This window comes from Falco cherrug, chromosome 1 (genome assembly GCF_023634085.1).
Source record: "Falco cherrug isolate bFalChe1 chromosome 1, bFalChe1.pri, whole genome shotgun sequence".
NCBI lineage: Eukaryota > Metazoa > Chordata > Aves > Falconiformes > Falconidae > Falco > Falco cherrug.
In genome coordinates this window covers 46,934,905-46,949,459 of record NC_073697.1, presented here as the reverse complement: position 1 = coordinate 46,949,459, position 14,555 = coordinate 46,934,905, and positions in this window count along the sequence as shown.

The following is a 14,555-nucleotide window of genomic DNA, read 5'->3' as shown; positions in this document are numbered from 1 at the left end:
ATCAAGGCAGGGCTGAGCCTAAGCTAATGACCCAAAATGAGACACCAATTATTGTTGCTTGGGCACAGAACCATATTAATGCAGCCTTGCAGCGTCTGACCCATTAGCAGCGGGTGCTTGAGCTGAAATTGGACCTGTTTAAAAGAAATGATTGGAGACTTTGTGCCTGCAGTTATGGAGCAAAGGGTCCAGATGCCTGGGATCTGTTTGTGCCTGTTATTTGCAGCTCAGTGATTTATTAGCAGGACTCGGGATGCAGAACATACTGGGCAACCCCTTCTTAGATCTTGGGCTACAGATAGTAGGGAAGGCAGACAGATCATGTACAAGGAAATCAAAAGCACTTTGAGTCTTAACTACTGCCTGAATCATCTCACAAAATGAATACGGTACAGCAAACTGTTGCCCTGCAGACAAATTTCATACAAAATGACTGTATAAAGCACCAATGTTTATACACGAGGCTGATGTGGGTTGAAAGGCTGTTTGAAATGGCTGTGGCTAGTTATGTAATTATTTGAGAACAGTAGAGCACAATAAGTGCATATAAACATTGAAGAAGACAGTATGAGTTCACTGGATGCTTACATGGATCTGCCATCTTTATTGCAAATGTCTCCCTTCAAATATAAACCATGTACTCTGTGGCCAAGAAATCTTAGGTGTCCAGTTATGCTTGATGGGGAAAAAAGATGTATGGGCATTGGGAAAATAACTAATCTACATGTGGAAGGACTTTTGGGCATTTTGTGTTTGCCTGCTGCAAAGCCAGCTCTGTGGACAATGTCTTGATGTCCAGTTGCTTGGGTACCAGTTCTGAATCCAACTTGGCACATCCAGTTTATCCTAGCATATCAGATGAGCTCTACAGCAACATGTGGAAATAATCGGTATGTGAGGTAGAAAGAGCTAGTAATGGATGTGTGGAGGTAATGGATGGGTGAATCACGTGGACTTCATAAACTTCACAATATCATCAGGACTGAAAAACAGGCAATGCATCCTTACGGGTAACTGGTGACGGGTCTGCTCTAGTAATTTATGTGACAAGTAGGTTGCTTTTTCCATTTTATGTGGTATCAACCAGAATGGCAGAAATTATTATGTGAAATCTTTTGGAAAGATAGTGACTAAGAGAGATAATCTTGCGGTTAGTGAATCTGACTGCCTTCCCAGAGAAGTTTTCTTTTCAACCAGACATATTTCTGATAAAACACTCACTCTCTCACTGATCCATTTTTTCCATTGGTAAAATAAGGGTGTATACTAAAAATATGGGGGTTTCTTTCTGTCTTCTATTAGGACTGAAAGTTCTTCAGGGAGAAACTGTGTGCTTCCACAGCACCTGACACTTGGCGCATGTTTCACAAGAACCCTGTGCATTCGAAAGATCAATAAATAGATATCAAAATTTTCTTCTGCCTCCTCTCTAAGCTGAAATCATGGGGTTTTATGCAAAAATGAGTAATACAGCTGCAAAAAGGTAAGGTTTTTTTCTTGAAGGCAGTCTTTTTCTTTGTGCCTGCATGATATGCTACGTGTGAATGGGAGCCTGCCATTCAACAAAGCACAGGGATATGGTTTAAATAATGATTACAGTAGCATAGCTTCTCCTCTCTTCAAAATCAAGTATGCTATAATCCAACACTGGTGTAATTCCTGGCAGGTCTGAAAGTATGTGAGACTTGACATATACCACTGAGTACAAACAAGGCATAGTCAGGGTCTCTGCCTGGAAAAAATGAACTTAGGATTGGTATTTTCTGGACCAGGGCTTGCATTTTTCAGTAAGCTTATCTATCTTAAACAACAAATGAAGCAGAGCAGTTGGAAGCATAAAAAGACAAGGAAGGAAAAAGAGGCGGTTTCAAGAGTGATATGGCAATTTCTTTCTGGTTTTAAAAATTTTCTTTGTTGTACGGTGCAGTATCTCTCCCTGCTAAGTGTAAAAACATGAGAAGAGTGGTATCTACATCAGCAAGCTGGTGGTATTTGTAAAAGTGAAAGGTGAGGCTGAGGATGGGGGGTCCCAACCCACTGTGCCCATGGCTGGTTTGTTGTCACAGGAATTCAGTGTCACTGTGACCTTAAACCATTAGGAGGAACTGTAGCATTCCTGAGAATAGTCGCAGCAGATAGCCTACCTCGGAGAAAATATCCAGAGTAGAAACCAGCTTGCCTTGTGTCCAGAGCTGAAGGCATCTAGCTTTTCCCATACATCACTGAGCTACCATTTTCGGAGTAGTAAGCAGCCACCTGACATCCAGCAGCAATACCAAGGCTGTCTTCAGGGTCTGCATCACAAAGGCAATCTCAGAGCCTTCCCAGGCAAAAATGGTCTTGATATGACTTCATTGTATGAAAAAGTTCAGAAGTTTTTGTTTTTGCTCCAAAGCAGATCCAAAACACATTTTGAAAACTTGAAAGTTGTCGTAAAATGTATTCATTGTCTTCCTGCCAGCTCCAGTCAGCTGGTTGGGCTGCAGATTAAAAAAAGAGTTGAGTTGCTGTAAAACACCCAGAACAGAGGAAAGCACGATTTTGTTTGCAGTGACCCAAATTTTTAAAACTCTTCTTGAAATGAAAACCCACTAGGGACTGTTCTCAATTAATGGGACATTTGTGAGTGCAACCACACATAGACAAGTTGGGACTAGTCCTAGTCTGCACTGTAATGGGGCAGCTGCTTTGAATCCAATTACATTAAAGTGGCTGAAGGCAGAACTGGTCCTGCTGAGGATGGAAATGCAAAGATCCAACCATGCAGTCAGCACAAAGCCACAGAGACCACTGCAAGTCACTCGGGAAGCTCAAGGATTGAGGTTTGCCCCTGAAGGAGACTTTGTCCTCCGCCTCACCAGGCCATGGGAATGCAGTCTGCCCTTTGCAGAAAAAACCGTTGCAACAGGACAACTGCTCTTCACGCATTCCCAAGAGGACATTCTCATGCTGACAGCTGGGAGTAGTGTCTCCTCAAGGGTTTTTTGGGGGGAATATTTTAGTATCTTCGTCCATTCAGAGAGCTCAGAGATGCCCTTTGCCAGCCTTATCCTATCTGCAATGTTGGCACTTCTTTCCCCCCCTTCAAACTGGGAACTGAACATGACATTTAGGGAAGAACTGACCCCCATCACCCTTACAGTAGTTTTAATATGCTGGGATGTCAGTAGATTTCTTAAGGCTTTAAACTGGCATTATTGAGAGCTATGTAAATCCCTGAGAACAGAACTGATGATTCTGCTGGAATGGGAGCGTTACCTTCATTTTAACACAGGTTTCTAAAACAAAGACAGCCATATGCTTAAAGCTGAATGAGGCTCTTGTTACCCAGAAAAAGACCCTGCTTCCAAGGCTTACACCATGTTTTCTTAAATTTTCGAAGGACAAAACCCAGCTATTTTAATGAACCTAACTCAATAATTCCTAATCCTAAAGTTAAACACTAACAGTGAGGCTCAAAAACTGGCCTCCCAAGTTTCAAAACACAAGTCATGACCAGAACCCATTGGTAAACATTCCTGAAAATAAGTTTTGTTTTGTTTTCCCCCTCATGCTCTGCTGAACCTTGGAAAAACTAACTCACTCCTAATATTAATCCTAGTATAAACAGATTAGAAGCTCCCCTTCCCCCTGCCCTGCAAAAAATAATGTCTGTGAAAAGACATTTTTTTGCATCAATGAAACCTGAACATCTGCCTATTTTGTGGACTCCTTAAAACCAAATTGTCTCTTATTTTCTTATTTTGAAGCCTGAGACAAAAGTTTCGTGGGTTATAAGAAAGGTGGTTGGTTGGTTGTTGGGTTTTTTTCCATCCTTTTGATTAACAGAATTTGTGGCTTTATCAAAAACAGCATATCCAGCCCTTTTCCTCCTGACATGAGGGAGTGCCAAACAGCAGACACAGCTGTCTCCCCTTCCTTTCACAGCAGCAGTGTGTGATCACAACGGGCTCGAAGTACATTGAACAAATTCTGGGGAAGAGTGGTTTCAGCCAGACAGCTGAGCTATGGTTTGATTCCTCATAGTTCTTTAACTTCAAAGTGTTATTTCAGTAGCTTCTATGGGCAGCTGGCATTTTTTCTGTGCTCTCCTGCCCTTGAGGCACCAGTAATGCCAATGGAAAGAGGCAGCCTTGATCCTTGCAGGTCTTGTACCCAAACTTGGGTGTTACATGGGAAGTTACTTCCCATCCAAGTGCACTGTGATTCTCGTGGCCTTTAATGCATATAATTCCTACGGCTTGGGCTTGGTACGTTTACCCAAGGTATAAAGTGAGGTGCTATCCAGGGAAATAAAAAAAAAATTACTTTATCTCATTGAAAATACTGGCAGAGAAAGTTTCTAAGAAGCAGCTGAAGTTGTTGGAGGGAGCACTGATTTGCCTGTGTTGATCAGATTCCCCCCAAGTTAGCTAACGCGCCTCCCCATATCGCACATGACTGTTACAAATCTCAGATAACAGCATGTGCTCCAGATTTACAGCCAAAAATGGGCATCTTGGGGTATGGAGAACTGCAGTTTATGAACATTTGGTTTTATGTTGGGTCAGACAGAGTTAAAGACAATCTTGGAGCATAGATGTGGCCATCTGTTATCAAGGGAATGGCTGATCGGAAAGTGTTTGTACTTTAACACTTCAAGCTCAACTCCTGCAAATGCCAAAGCTTGGAAGTGACTTTATCTGTGCATGTGAAGATGTTGTTCACAAATATAAACTTTGGAAGTTGGGTGTCTTAGAATTAGGAAGGTAGCTAGGCAAGGCAAGGCACTGAGGCAGGAAAAAGAAGGGAAAAAAGGAAAAAGGAAAAGGAAGAGAAAAATAAGAGAAAGACGGATAGAAAGAAAGATAGATGGAAAGATATCTGTTATAGGGGAAAATGCTGCCAAGACTTTTGAAGTTTGACAGATTCACGAGGGTGCCAGACCATCCCCCAGGCCAGTATTTGTGGGTGTCACCTCCTCCTCTGAACCCACCTGCTGAGGACAATGACACCATTTGCAGAGGAACAACTCAATGTGCATGTGCATGTTGCAATCTAACAGGGATTACTCATTTTCCAAGTACATTAAATATAGAGGTTTTTTGAGTTATGGCATCAAGCATGAAATTCTTTAGCACACAACAGCCTCTGAGGGAGGGGTAATAACCCTCCACTCTTCTGTAACGCTTGCAGCTCGAGCAGCTTAAAATGCTTTTGAAAAGAAGGTGAGGTTTGTTATGCCAGTAAGGTTACTGGGGGGGGAGGGGTCAGCCAAGAATAAATATCTAATTTAAAGAAGTGTCCCAAAACAAGTACCATTAGTATTCCTGTGAGCAGATTTCCATAGCAGGCTTTCTGCTGGACAACCAAGAACCAGGAAACAGCCTTCAAATATTTCCCCTCCCTGCGTGGCCTGACGCTGACACTACCACCCCCCCACTCCCCACCCCACCCCATATATTTTCCCCCCCCTTTTTACTGTGCAATTCAGGACAGTGTCATGCTCATCAAGAACATGTGCTTACGTTTCTTCATATATTTAAGCATCATGCTAAGCAGAAATGGCTCTAATCCCACTTGTGCTCTAATGCTGACAAGGACTGCCACAGGCTTTTACAGTTTTGCCTTTGCCTTTATGCTTGCTAAATATTATGGTCCATTGAACAGCCTAAGATTTCTCCATGTAATGCTGCAAATTTTATATAAGTATTGCATAACGGTGATGACTGATGAAATTACTATTCAGCATCAGTAATTTATAGTGACACAAGCAGCATTATTAACCACATACTAATGCATTCTGTGTTGCTTTTACAAAGTGTCCATAAAGGACTTCCCAGCTGTTCTCCATGTACATGGTACATGGCATGATCCAGAGCTGGGAAATGCTGTTTCTGGTTGTAGTACCAGGCGAAGACCTTCCATTTCAAATACAGCATCAATAGTCTCCCTCCTCACCCTCATACTGTGGAAAGTAGCTCCCCATATTTAACAGAGGTCCAAGCCTGGGCCTCTCCATCCAGTGGATGCACTCTATCATGCTCTAAAAGGTACTACAACTATTATTTGTCTTTCACTTAAAAAACTCCCAATATTAAAGAATATGGGAGGAAACTACACCAAGGACCGTTAGGAGACAGTGCCATCTGTCTCCACTTGGCTTTAAGCAGGGTCTCCTATTTTTTTCCCAAGAGATCTTTGCAGGACCACAGGACAGTCGTGTTTTCAAGGTTAACATGGCTCTCACACAACTTTGTGGACTGTTTCCAGGGGACCAAGGAATATTTTGTTTAAACCTTGAAGACCAAGAAAACAGCCAGTGATAAGAGTCGTTACTGCTGTTCATTACTTAAAAGGAGTTAGAAACCTGCTTTAATCTCTTGGGCAATGTAAAGTGGGCAAATGCCTGGCAACCAGAGGCACAAAAGTCCAGTAAATGGTGGAAGCCATTTTTAAGCAAAAATGGTTTAACCTTTCTGAATTCCCTTTTCCATGTACCATAAAGGAGTGGTGGGTGAGAGCTGAGTGAAGTCATGCTCACTGGCAGGGAAAGAACAGAAGAGTGTCACCTTCGACCAATTGAAGAGATATTTATGACTTTAATCTTTTAAAAATATCTTTTAGCCTCTAGTTTTCAGGTATTCTAAAATATAAATCAGTTCGGATTAACATTGCTGATCAGTCATGGAAGTGGCTAGAGTTAGTATCCTAAAGTGATTTTAATGGTGGGGTTTTAGACCTTGCCTTTCTGCACAACCCTGACCAAACACTGGTGACTGGACATTTGTAGGGTTTTTGTCAGCTGGGTGGGCACCTCATGGGGGCTGCTTAGCTCAGTTCTGAGGGCCCTAATCTCTCTGCATTGGCTACAGTCCTGGTCAGCCTCCTAACTCAGCCTCCTAAACGACCTCCAAAAGATACTTGCTTTTCATAATTGGCATAAATCCTAATTTTTGCATCCAAATTGGGCACCTCTGACCAGTGATGCATATATCTCCTTAAGTGGTTCGAAATCTGGAGCAGGTCCATAACTAGAAGAGTGTACAACAGAGATTCATGCATACGCTGGTTGGCTGGATACACTCCAGCAGAACATTCACGGGATATGTGATGTCCCCATTAAATGCTCACACTCCACACTGCTACTGATTTGCTACTGGCCAGAACTATAGGTGCCCTGTCACAGTAAATCACCCTCTCCCCCTGTCTGCAGGCTCAGCTGCATGGTCAGCTTTGGGGTGACACCAGTAAAATAAAATAGGCATTTCTAAAAAAACCTATTAGATGATATGATGTCTAGTGAATCTGGTTGGTGGGACACACAATTATGAGTGCTACAGCTAAAGATTAATAACGAATTCTGTATTAGCTGCACAGACACCTGCAATGAATGTCATCAAAATCCAGGAACTCATTGCTAACGTATAGACCCCTGTGCATTACCACACTTTGCATGAGGCCTGCAAAGACATCTTTTAATTGAGGTCATCCTCAACACAGTCAGTCACTGAATATGTAGCAACTGTTGCAAGTGCATGTGTGTCTCTGTGTGTGCGCGTGTGTGTGCATGTGCGTGTGTGTGTATAAGAATCTGTAGGTGACCAGCTGTGTGTCTGCGTCTTCATGAAGCTCAAGCTTTTGGACAATTAAAACCCCAAATACTCCCATCTGTAGTGCTGTCAGCCAGGTGGATCCCAAAGGCTCCTCTCTCTGTCCACTGCAGACCCTGGTGGCTTTCCCAGCTGTTTCTTATCACATCAGATGGTACCAAAAGCCACTGAGGTGGCTGCTCCAGGAGCTTCACCTCACCGAGACCTGAGGATGAAAGAGGAGATGTCTGCCTTGGGACACAACACACAAATGAGATCAAGTGACTATGACTGTCCCCAGACTTTGCACTAAATTTAGGCCAAAGACAGATGGTGAAAATGTCTCGCTTTTGCATGTGAGACTCATAGTTAGATGCTTCCCAGGAGGCAGGAGGCATGGGTCTGCCAAGCCAGGCCCTAACCACAAGGCTCCACAGTGTTTGGGGAAGGGGACAAGATTTTCTGGGGTGCAGCTTGTGACTTTGCAAAAGGGAAAGGGGGGGACAAAGGAACAAGCGTGATTTCCATGCAAGTCAGGACAAGGCAGATGGGAGCAGGGAGCTGGGGTCTAATTGCTCTACTTATGGGACCACTAATCCTTTAGGATTCATGCTGAGGGAAACACTTTTCCTGTCAGCACCTCTCTGTTGGATGCACTTCTGCTTCCTTACCATTATATTTATACGTGAGGAAGACATGGCTAATGTAACACTTAGGGTGCTAAAACCAGGAATGTCTTATTAAACCCTGTATCAGTCCCTTTAAAACCATTATACAGAACCAGCTTTAGGAAAGATATTTTAGATACCTATTTACAGGCTGAGGCTTTTTAAAGGTGTAAATGGTCCCATAGCTTTCTTGGAGGAACAAGACAGACATTAAAATATTCCATGAAGATAAGCGACTCTGCTGGCTTTGCATGCTGGATTAGTGTTTTTATGGTTTCCACACGTCTTTTATCTCCTGTGCAGAGGCGTGAGTCATGCTTTTTTATTGAAGAAGTGCATATTATTAAAGTGGTGTAGTTCTATACTAAAAACACTTTCACAAGAAAGTAGAGCATGGGAATGTGTAAGGAACTTTTATCCAAGCAGTTTTTATTTCCTCCCCTGAATGAGCTGCATAATAGCCTCTAAGGATATGATCTGGAGGTCTAGACAATAACAGGGATGTTTCTTTGTCCTCCAGTCTACCCTTTTTTAACCAGACAGCAATCCTGCTCACATCCAGCTTCATGGTCTCAGCACAGGAGCAGAGCATTCCTGGTACAGAGTCATTAGCAGGACAAGTTTGCCCCTCTGCTGATTTCAATGCAGCATCCCAGGGGAGGATATACTGCTGTTTTTACAGCACATGAAGCAGTGCCAACCTCACAGCTTGTTTTCTTTCTTGTCCTCTGCCACCACTGCAGCCGCAATCAGGAGTGCCCTTGATTGTCAATGGGTTTGTCACAACCCTGTAACTAAACAGCCTTTGCTGGGAAGGGTACTAACACCCAGCCTGTCTACACCATTAGATAGCCATGCCTGCGGTTTGGTTATGATGCAGTTAACCTGCAAGCCACAGCATGGACCAGCTGGAACTAAACTTGAGCTGTGCCCCAAACTGCCCAGGGCTTTGCTCTGCACAGCTGTGCATGATCCAAGGGCATGGTTAAAATGCACTTCAGTCAATCTCGGAGGAGGTGCACCCCAGGGTCACTGGGTTTCTCTCCCAGAAAAGTGTAAGCACTGCAGAACTGGTGGGGTTGGGAATGGTGCCAGGGAAAATCCCCTGGATTGAAGCACCATGTTGCCGATAGTGGTGGTGATTCACAAAAGCCAGACCCCACTGCTCCTGCTTCCCACCCATGCCAGTGGTCTGGTCATCCCAAGTACCAGACTCTAGTCATCAAAGGATTTAAGGTTTCTTTCTCAGCTCTGCTAATGTGCTGATGTGGCGCATGGCTTCAGTCCCAGCAGGGCTGCAAGTATCTGTGCAAGGAGATAAAGTGGCTTGCCAGGACTCTCACCACTGCAAGGCAGACAGGATGACTCCAGAATATCTGATTTAATGGTGAATGTTGTGCTGAAGCCATCAGTGGGCCCATGTCTTTGATGAATGAGCTGCTGGGCCTTTGCAGCTCACCCATCCGTGGTGCAAAACCACTGTGTGCTCTCCACCAGCTGTACCCTCTCCCCAAAAATAGCTGCTGGACACAAGGGGATGATGCAGTTTCCGTTGATGGTTAAACACATTTAAATGCAAAATGAAAAATGACAGGTCGATAGAATGAAATTTTGGCTGGCGTGGCTCACAGAACCAAAAGCTGACTGATAGCGTTATCTCTGGAGAACCCACTCTTTTGCTGATAGCTTTTAACTGACTACAAGGGACATGTGAAGGGAGACAAGAAGTATTTGTGTCAGGGAGGGATTGGTGTGAAGCACAGCAAAGGTCCCATGAGAGTCTGAATTTCAAACAAAAGCAGAGAGACAAAGCAGCCCCTTCTCAGTTGATGGTGACACTGACACAGCCCTGCTGACTCCCAGGATCATTAGTCCTTATCCGCGTTAATACAGAAGGTACAGCACACAGGATTTCAGACCACCAAGTAGATATATCCCATTGTCTGTGGTAATGTGATATTTGTTTGAATATGAAAACTGGTCTTAGAACACAAGAGATCTTATTGCTAAGACCGTCCACCATGAACGAGGGAAATTGTGTAAATGAAATGGTAACCTTTTTGGCCTCACTGCTTTCTTTGCTAAGATAGATAAACAACAAAATTTTTCAGCCTTACAAACTTATTTCTGAGCAAGACAGTCTCTCACAAAGCCAGAAAAGTGAGGCTGGACCCAAGTCAGGGTTCAAGCAGTGAAAGGAGACACCACCTACAGCCATGCATGGCCCTCGACTGCACTAAGTGAAGGGATGTGCACATCCAGACGTTGCTGATGCTGTAGTGACTGTAATTTCCCATTGATCCCAGGTGCGAGAACTCTGTGTGGACCTCAGTTTGGTTGCCTTCTCCGAATTTTATTCTTATTTTAAATCAGTTTTAACAGGCATGGGGAGATTCACAAAAAAGTTTGCCCTTAGGATTGTTAATCTTCCCTGAGGGTCTTCCATATTCCAGCTATGTTCCCCAGAGGAGCTGAGGGAGCGTTTACATTTGTTTGGAAGAGAAATGAAGATTACAGATTTTTAAAGTAGTGTTTATCCCACCCTCACTCTAAGGGGAAACAAACACATGCATCAAACACATTGACATTGGGATTTTCATTCCTCTACAAAATGACTCTAACTGCTCTTTAACAGATGTGCTTATAATTAGTGAACACTGTGAAATGCCAAGACTAATTTAATACTGTGTAATACTGACAGTTGCTCAGCAGGAGACCTGCAGGTGTGCACGGAGAGTGGAGCTGTGATTTGGTTGCAGAACTTTAAAGACAATCAAACCCTGCAAAAGTGAACACGTCCCAAGTCCAAAACACCCCTTAGGTTCGTTAAGACTCAAGCAAGTAGCAGGTACCTTATTCATGTCCATGAATATCATACAAAAACTTGTGAGGTTTTACCCAGTTTTGACAGGAGCTGCAGCTAAAGCTGGGCAGAAGCTCACTTCAGATCAAACTCTCCATCCCAAGCTCAAGAGTTGCAAATTCACAAGAACCCCTGAGATTTCACTCTATGGAGGAGTCTCCCTGAGCCATGGATTAGCTCTGGAGAAACTTTAGGGTGATCAGCACTAGTGAGATGACCAGTCAACACGGGCAGTTATAAACTGTAGGGGAATATGCTGATCATATTTCCTATTCCTGGAAGTGTCAGGTCTTAGATGAAGGTTAGAAAAAAAAAAGAAAATAAAGATTGGAGCTATCACTGGTTGGGTGGCTATTCCTACTGAGTGAAGACATGCAGAGATACTTGTGCTGTCCAGAGACCACATGGGCATGTGACCAATGCTTTGTTCCTGTTGGTCTCAGTACAAACTTAGGTGCCCAAATAAGCATTGGGAGCCCAAGTACTCTATTGGGTTTGGACCTCAGCACTAGTAAGAGATCTCTTTCTTTCAAGTTAATTTCCAGCTTTTTGGGTACAGCAATAGCTGGGTTTATGTGCTGCCCTGGACATGTCTCTCTCTAGGAAGCACAACCTTCAACATGCTATTTCCAATACTTCAGTCACATCGCCCTTCATTAAAAGTTTGGGAGAAAGGGAGAGTTATTTGTTTTGTATCAGTTTTCTCATGTCATTTTAAAGTTTAATACCAGATGAAATACCAATCAGGTTATATTATTTAAGGTATGTAAATTGCCACCTTTGTATGCCTCTTCTCTTAGAAACTCTTGCTCCAGCTTCAATGGCCTTTGCTACTGTGGTAACCTAGTGCCTTTGAGATACCTCTTGCAATTCACCTGGTCTCCATCGGTTCCTCCAGAAGAGCGTGGATTCCCTGCAGCTCCTGTGTGACATTGGCCAAGCCCATGTGGGCATCTTACAGATCCTAAGTTGTCTCAAATGGCACTGGATAACTATGTTTGGAAAATCAAGTCATGGCCACAGCTTTCAGGATTGCCTTATCATCCTTGAAGGGACAAGCTGCAACAAAGAGCGTTTGAACGTATTTCTTCCCAGGCAGTCTTAGATGGACTTTTTTTAGATTGATGGTGCTTTGATGAAGCAAAAGAACACACAGTGGCGAGAAATGTCTTATCAACTGTAAATGTTAAGCATGCTTTTTAGTGCTTAAAGATCCTGTTTGTACACCTCAAAGCTTATCTATTTTTTCCATTTATATTACTTATTCTAGTAGGAGATACTACAGAAAATTTTTTCTTCTCATGGTGAGTTGAAATGACAGTGATACTTTGCCCACATGAAGCAGCTCAGGAAGATGAGCTAGGATTTAAGCGTTCTCTCCAAAACTTTCAGCTCTTGTCTTGCAAAAAAATGCCTGAAAGAGAAGGAACTCACAAAGAACATAATTAACTTTGATAATAACTTTTTCTTTAAAATAATTTAAGATTTATACAATGTTAGCTCCAACCAAGCTGAGGTCTGGTTTGATGAGTGAGGATTTGGCAAAGCAGCTTTGTCCAACAAGGATATATGCCTTTAATTTATTTTTTTTCCTGCTAGCAGAATCGTACTGTGGTTTCCTCAGATGTATTCTTTCATCAAATATCAGATGATTTTTTTTCCAGACATGTTTTTTCAGAGTTATTTTTGAAAAATTAGCGGTTGTTTCTCTCAGTCTCTGATCCTCAGCATCCAATGCACACTGGCTAGCTTTGTGATTACCCAAACAAATGATGGCAACCTCCTTTGTTTTCTGTCTCTAATTGCTGTTGTACTTAGCTTGAATATTTGAATATGGGAAATGACGTCAGATTCACCAATCTGCATGCGTGGCCATTTAGGGAATTGAACATAAAAGAAACATGAGTACTCTGGCTTAAATATATGTGGAACTTTGTGCATTTACAGTAGAAACTTGGCATGTTTTCCTGCCTCAGCTGATCTTCTGCTAGACTTTCTGAAGAACGTTGTGGACCAGGTCCCATTTTCTGGACAAAAGGATAAGGGGAAAAAAGTTTTAAATATGTTGGCTGTGAAACCTGGAATGATGTAAAATTTGCCTGGTCTTGAGTTTTGTTTGAAACTTAGCTCATTTTCCCTCAAGGATTTGCTCCAGTTCCCACCCTTTCTCCAACAAATACGGCTGGGCCAATCCATAGTGAACTTGGACAATTTATGGCTCTGTATCAGTTCGGTGCAGAACTCTGTGACTTCAGATGGTTTTGACATGAAACCAGATGAAGAATTTTCTCTGTCCCAAAACATAGCATGCAATTCAGAGGAGGAACCCGTGTGGACTGAAACTAGAGCAAAAGGTTTTGTAATCCCCTTCAAAGGGAAACAACCAAGCAGAGCAGCAGTTCTGTTAATAGTTCAAGGAAGCTCCATTGATTAATGACCTCAAACTATTTACAAACAAAAATAACTGGAAATGAGTTCAAAAGGGATGTCACATCCTTGTCACTCAAGGAATTTTAACTAAAATATGAACACATTGACGATTGCATAAGCTGGATTTTTATATATTCTCATGCTGTCGCAAACAGGAATTATGCCACGTAGAGAAGTATTACAATGTCCTAGTTAATTTCTTATAACACAGTGATGACACTAGGGGAAGTTGTAATACTTGGAAATATATGGTACTGGTACTAGTATTTTTATCCCATTTGGGGCTTTTGCTTCCCAGAATTTACTTAGAAATGATCTTACCACTTCTGGCATTAGGATTTTTAAATGTGGTTTGTGGAATAACCAATAAAGAAATGCAATTAAACAATTACAGTGTTGAACACATGGCAAATCATGTAAGAAACCTCAACTCCCCAGATAGTATTAAGGAGTAATGTAAAAGCAATATGTTCATTTCTGAGAAACTTTAGTTCTGAAAGCAATAGATCTAGAACTGCTCCATGATATATATTTGCATCTCTAGTCATTTTTCTTCTTTTTGATTGCAAACTGCTATTTTTGAACTGCCATCAAAGCTAATGGATGGGTATCACTTTGTGCCGGGGTTCACCCTGGTCACTTCTGGGGCTAATGGAAAACACTATAGCACTTTAGCCTTTGGATCCATTCCTTGCTCTGTGCAATTCAAACTGGACCTTTGAAAGAGGTGGGGTTGGTCAGGGCTAGGACAGAAGAAAAGTTGACTGTAAACCGCAGAAAGCATGGAAGGATGTTGGTGAGAGTAGAGAAGAGGGGAGAGATTGATTGTGGGTGAGTCTGAAATCTAAATGGACTTCAGCTCTGAAACATAGTCTGTTTCTTCCAGCTCTTTATCTCTTTGAAACAACATGTTCTGTAAACTCCATTTTTTGGTAATCTGTTGATCTTGGCAGAGAAATCTTGCCTTTGAGTAATTTAGATGAAAGCAAAGTTTCTTGTTATGGACAGCTCTTCATGCCTCCT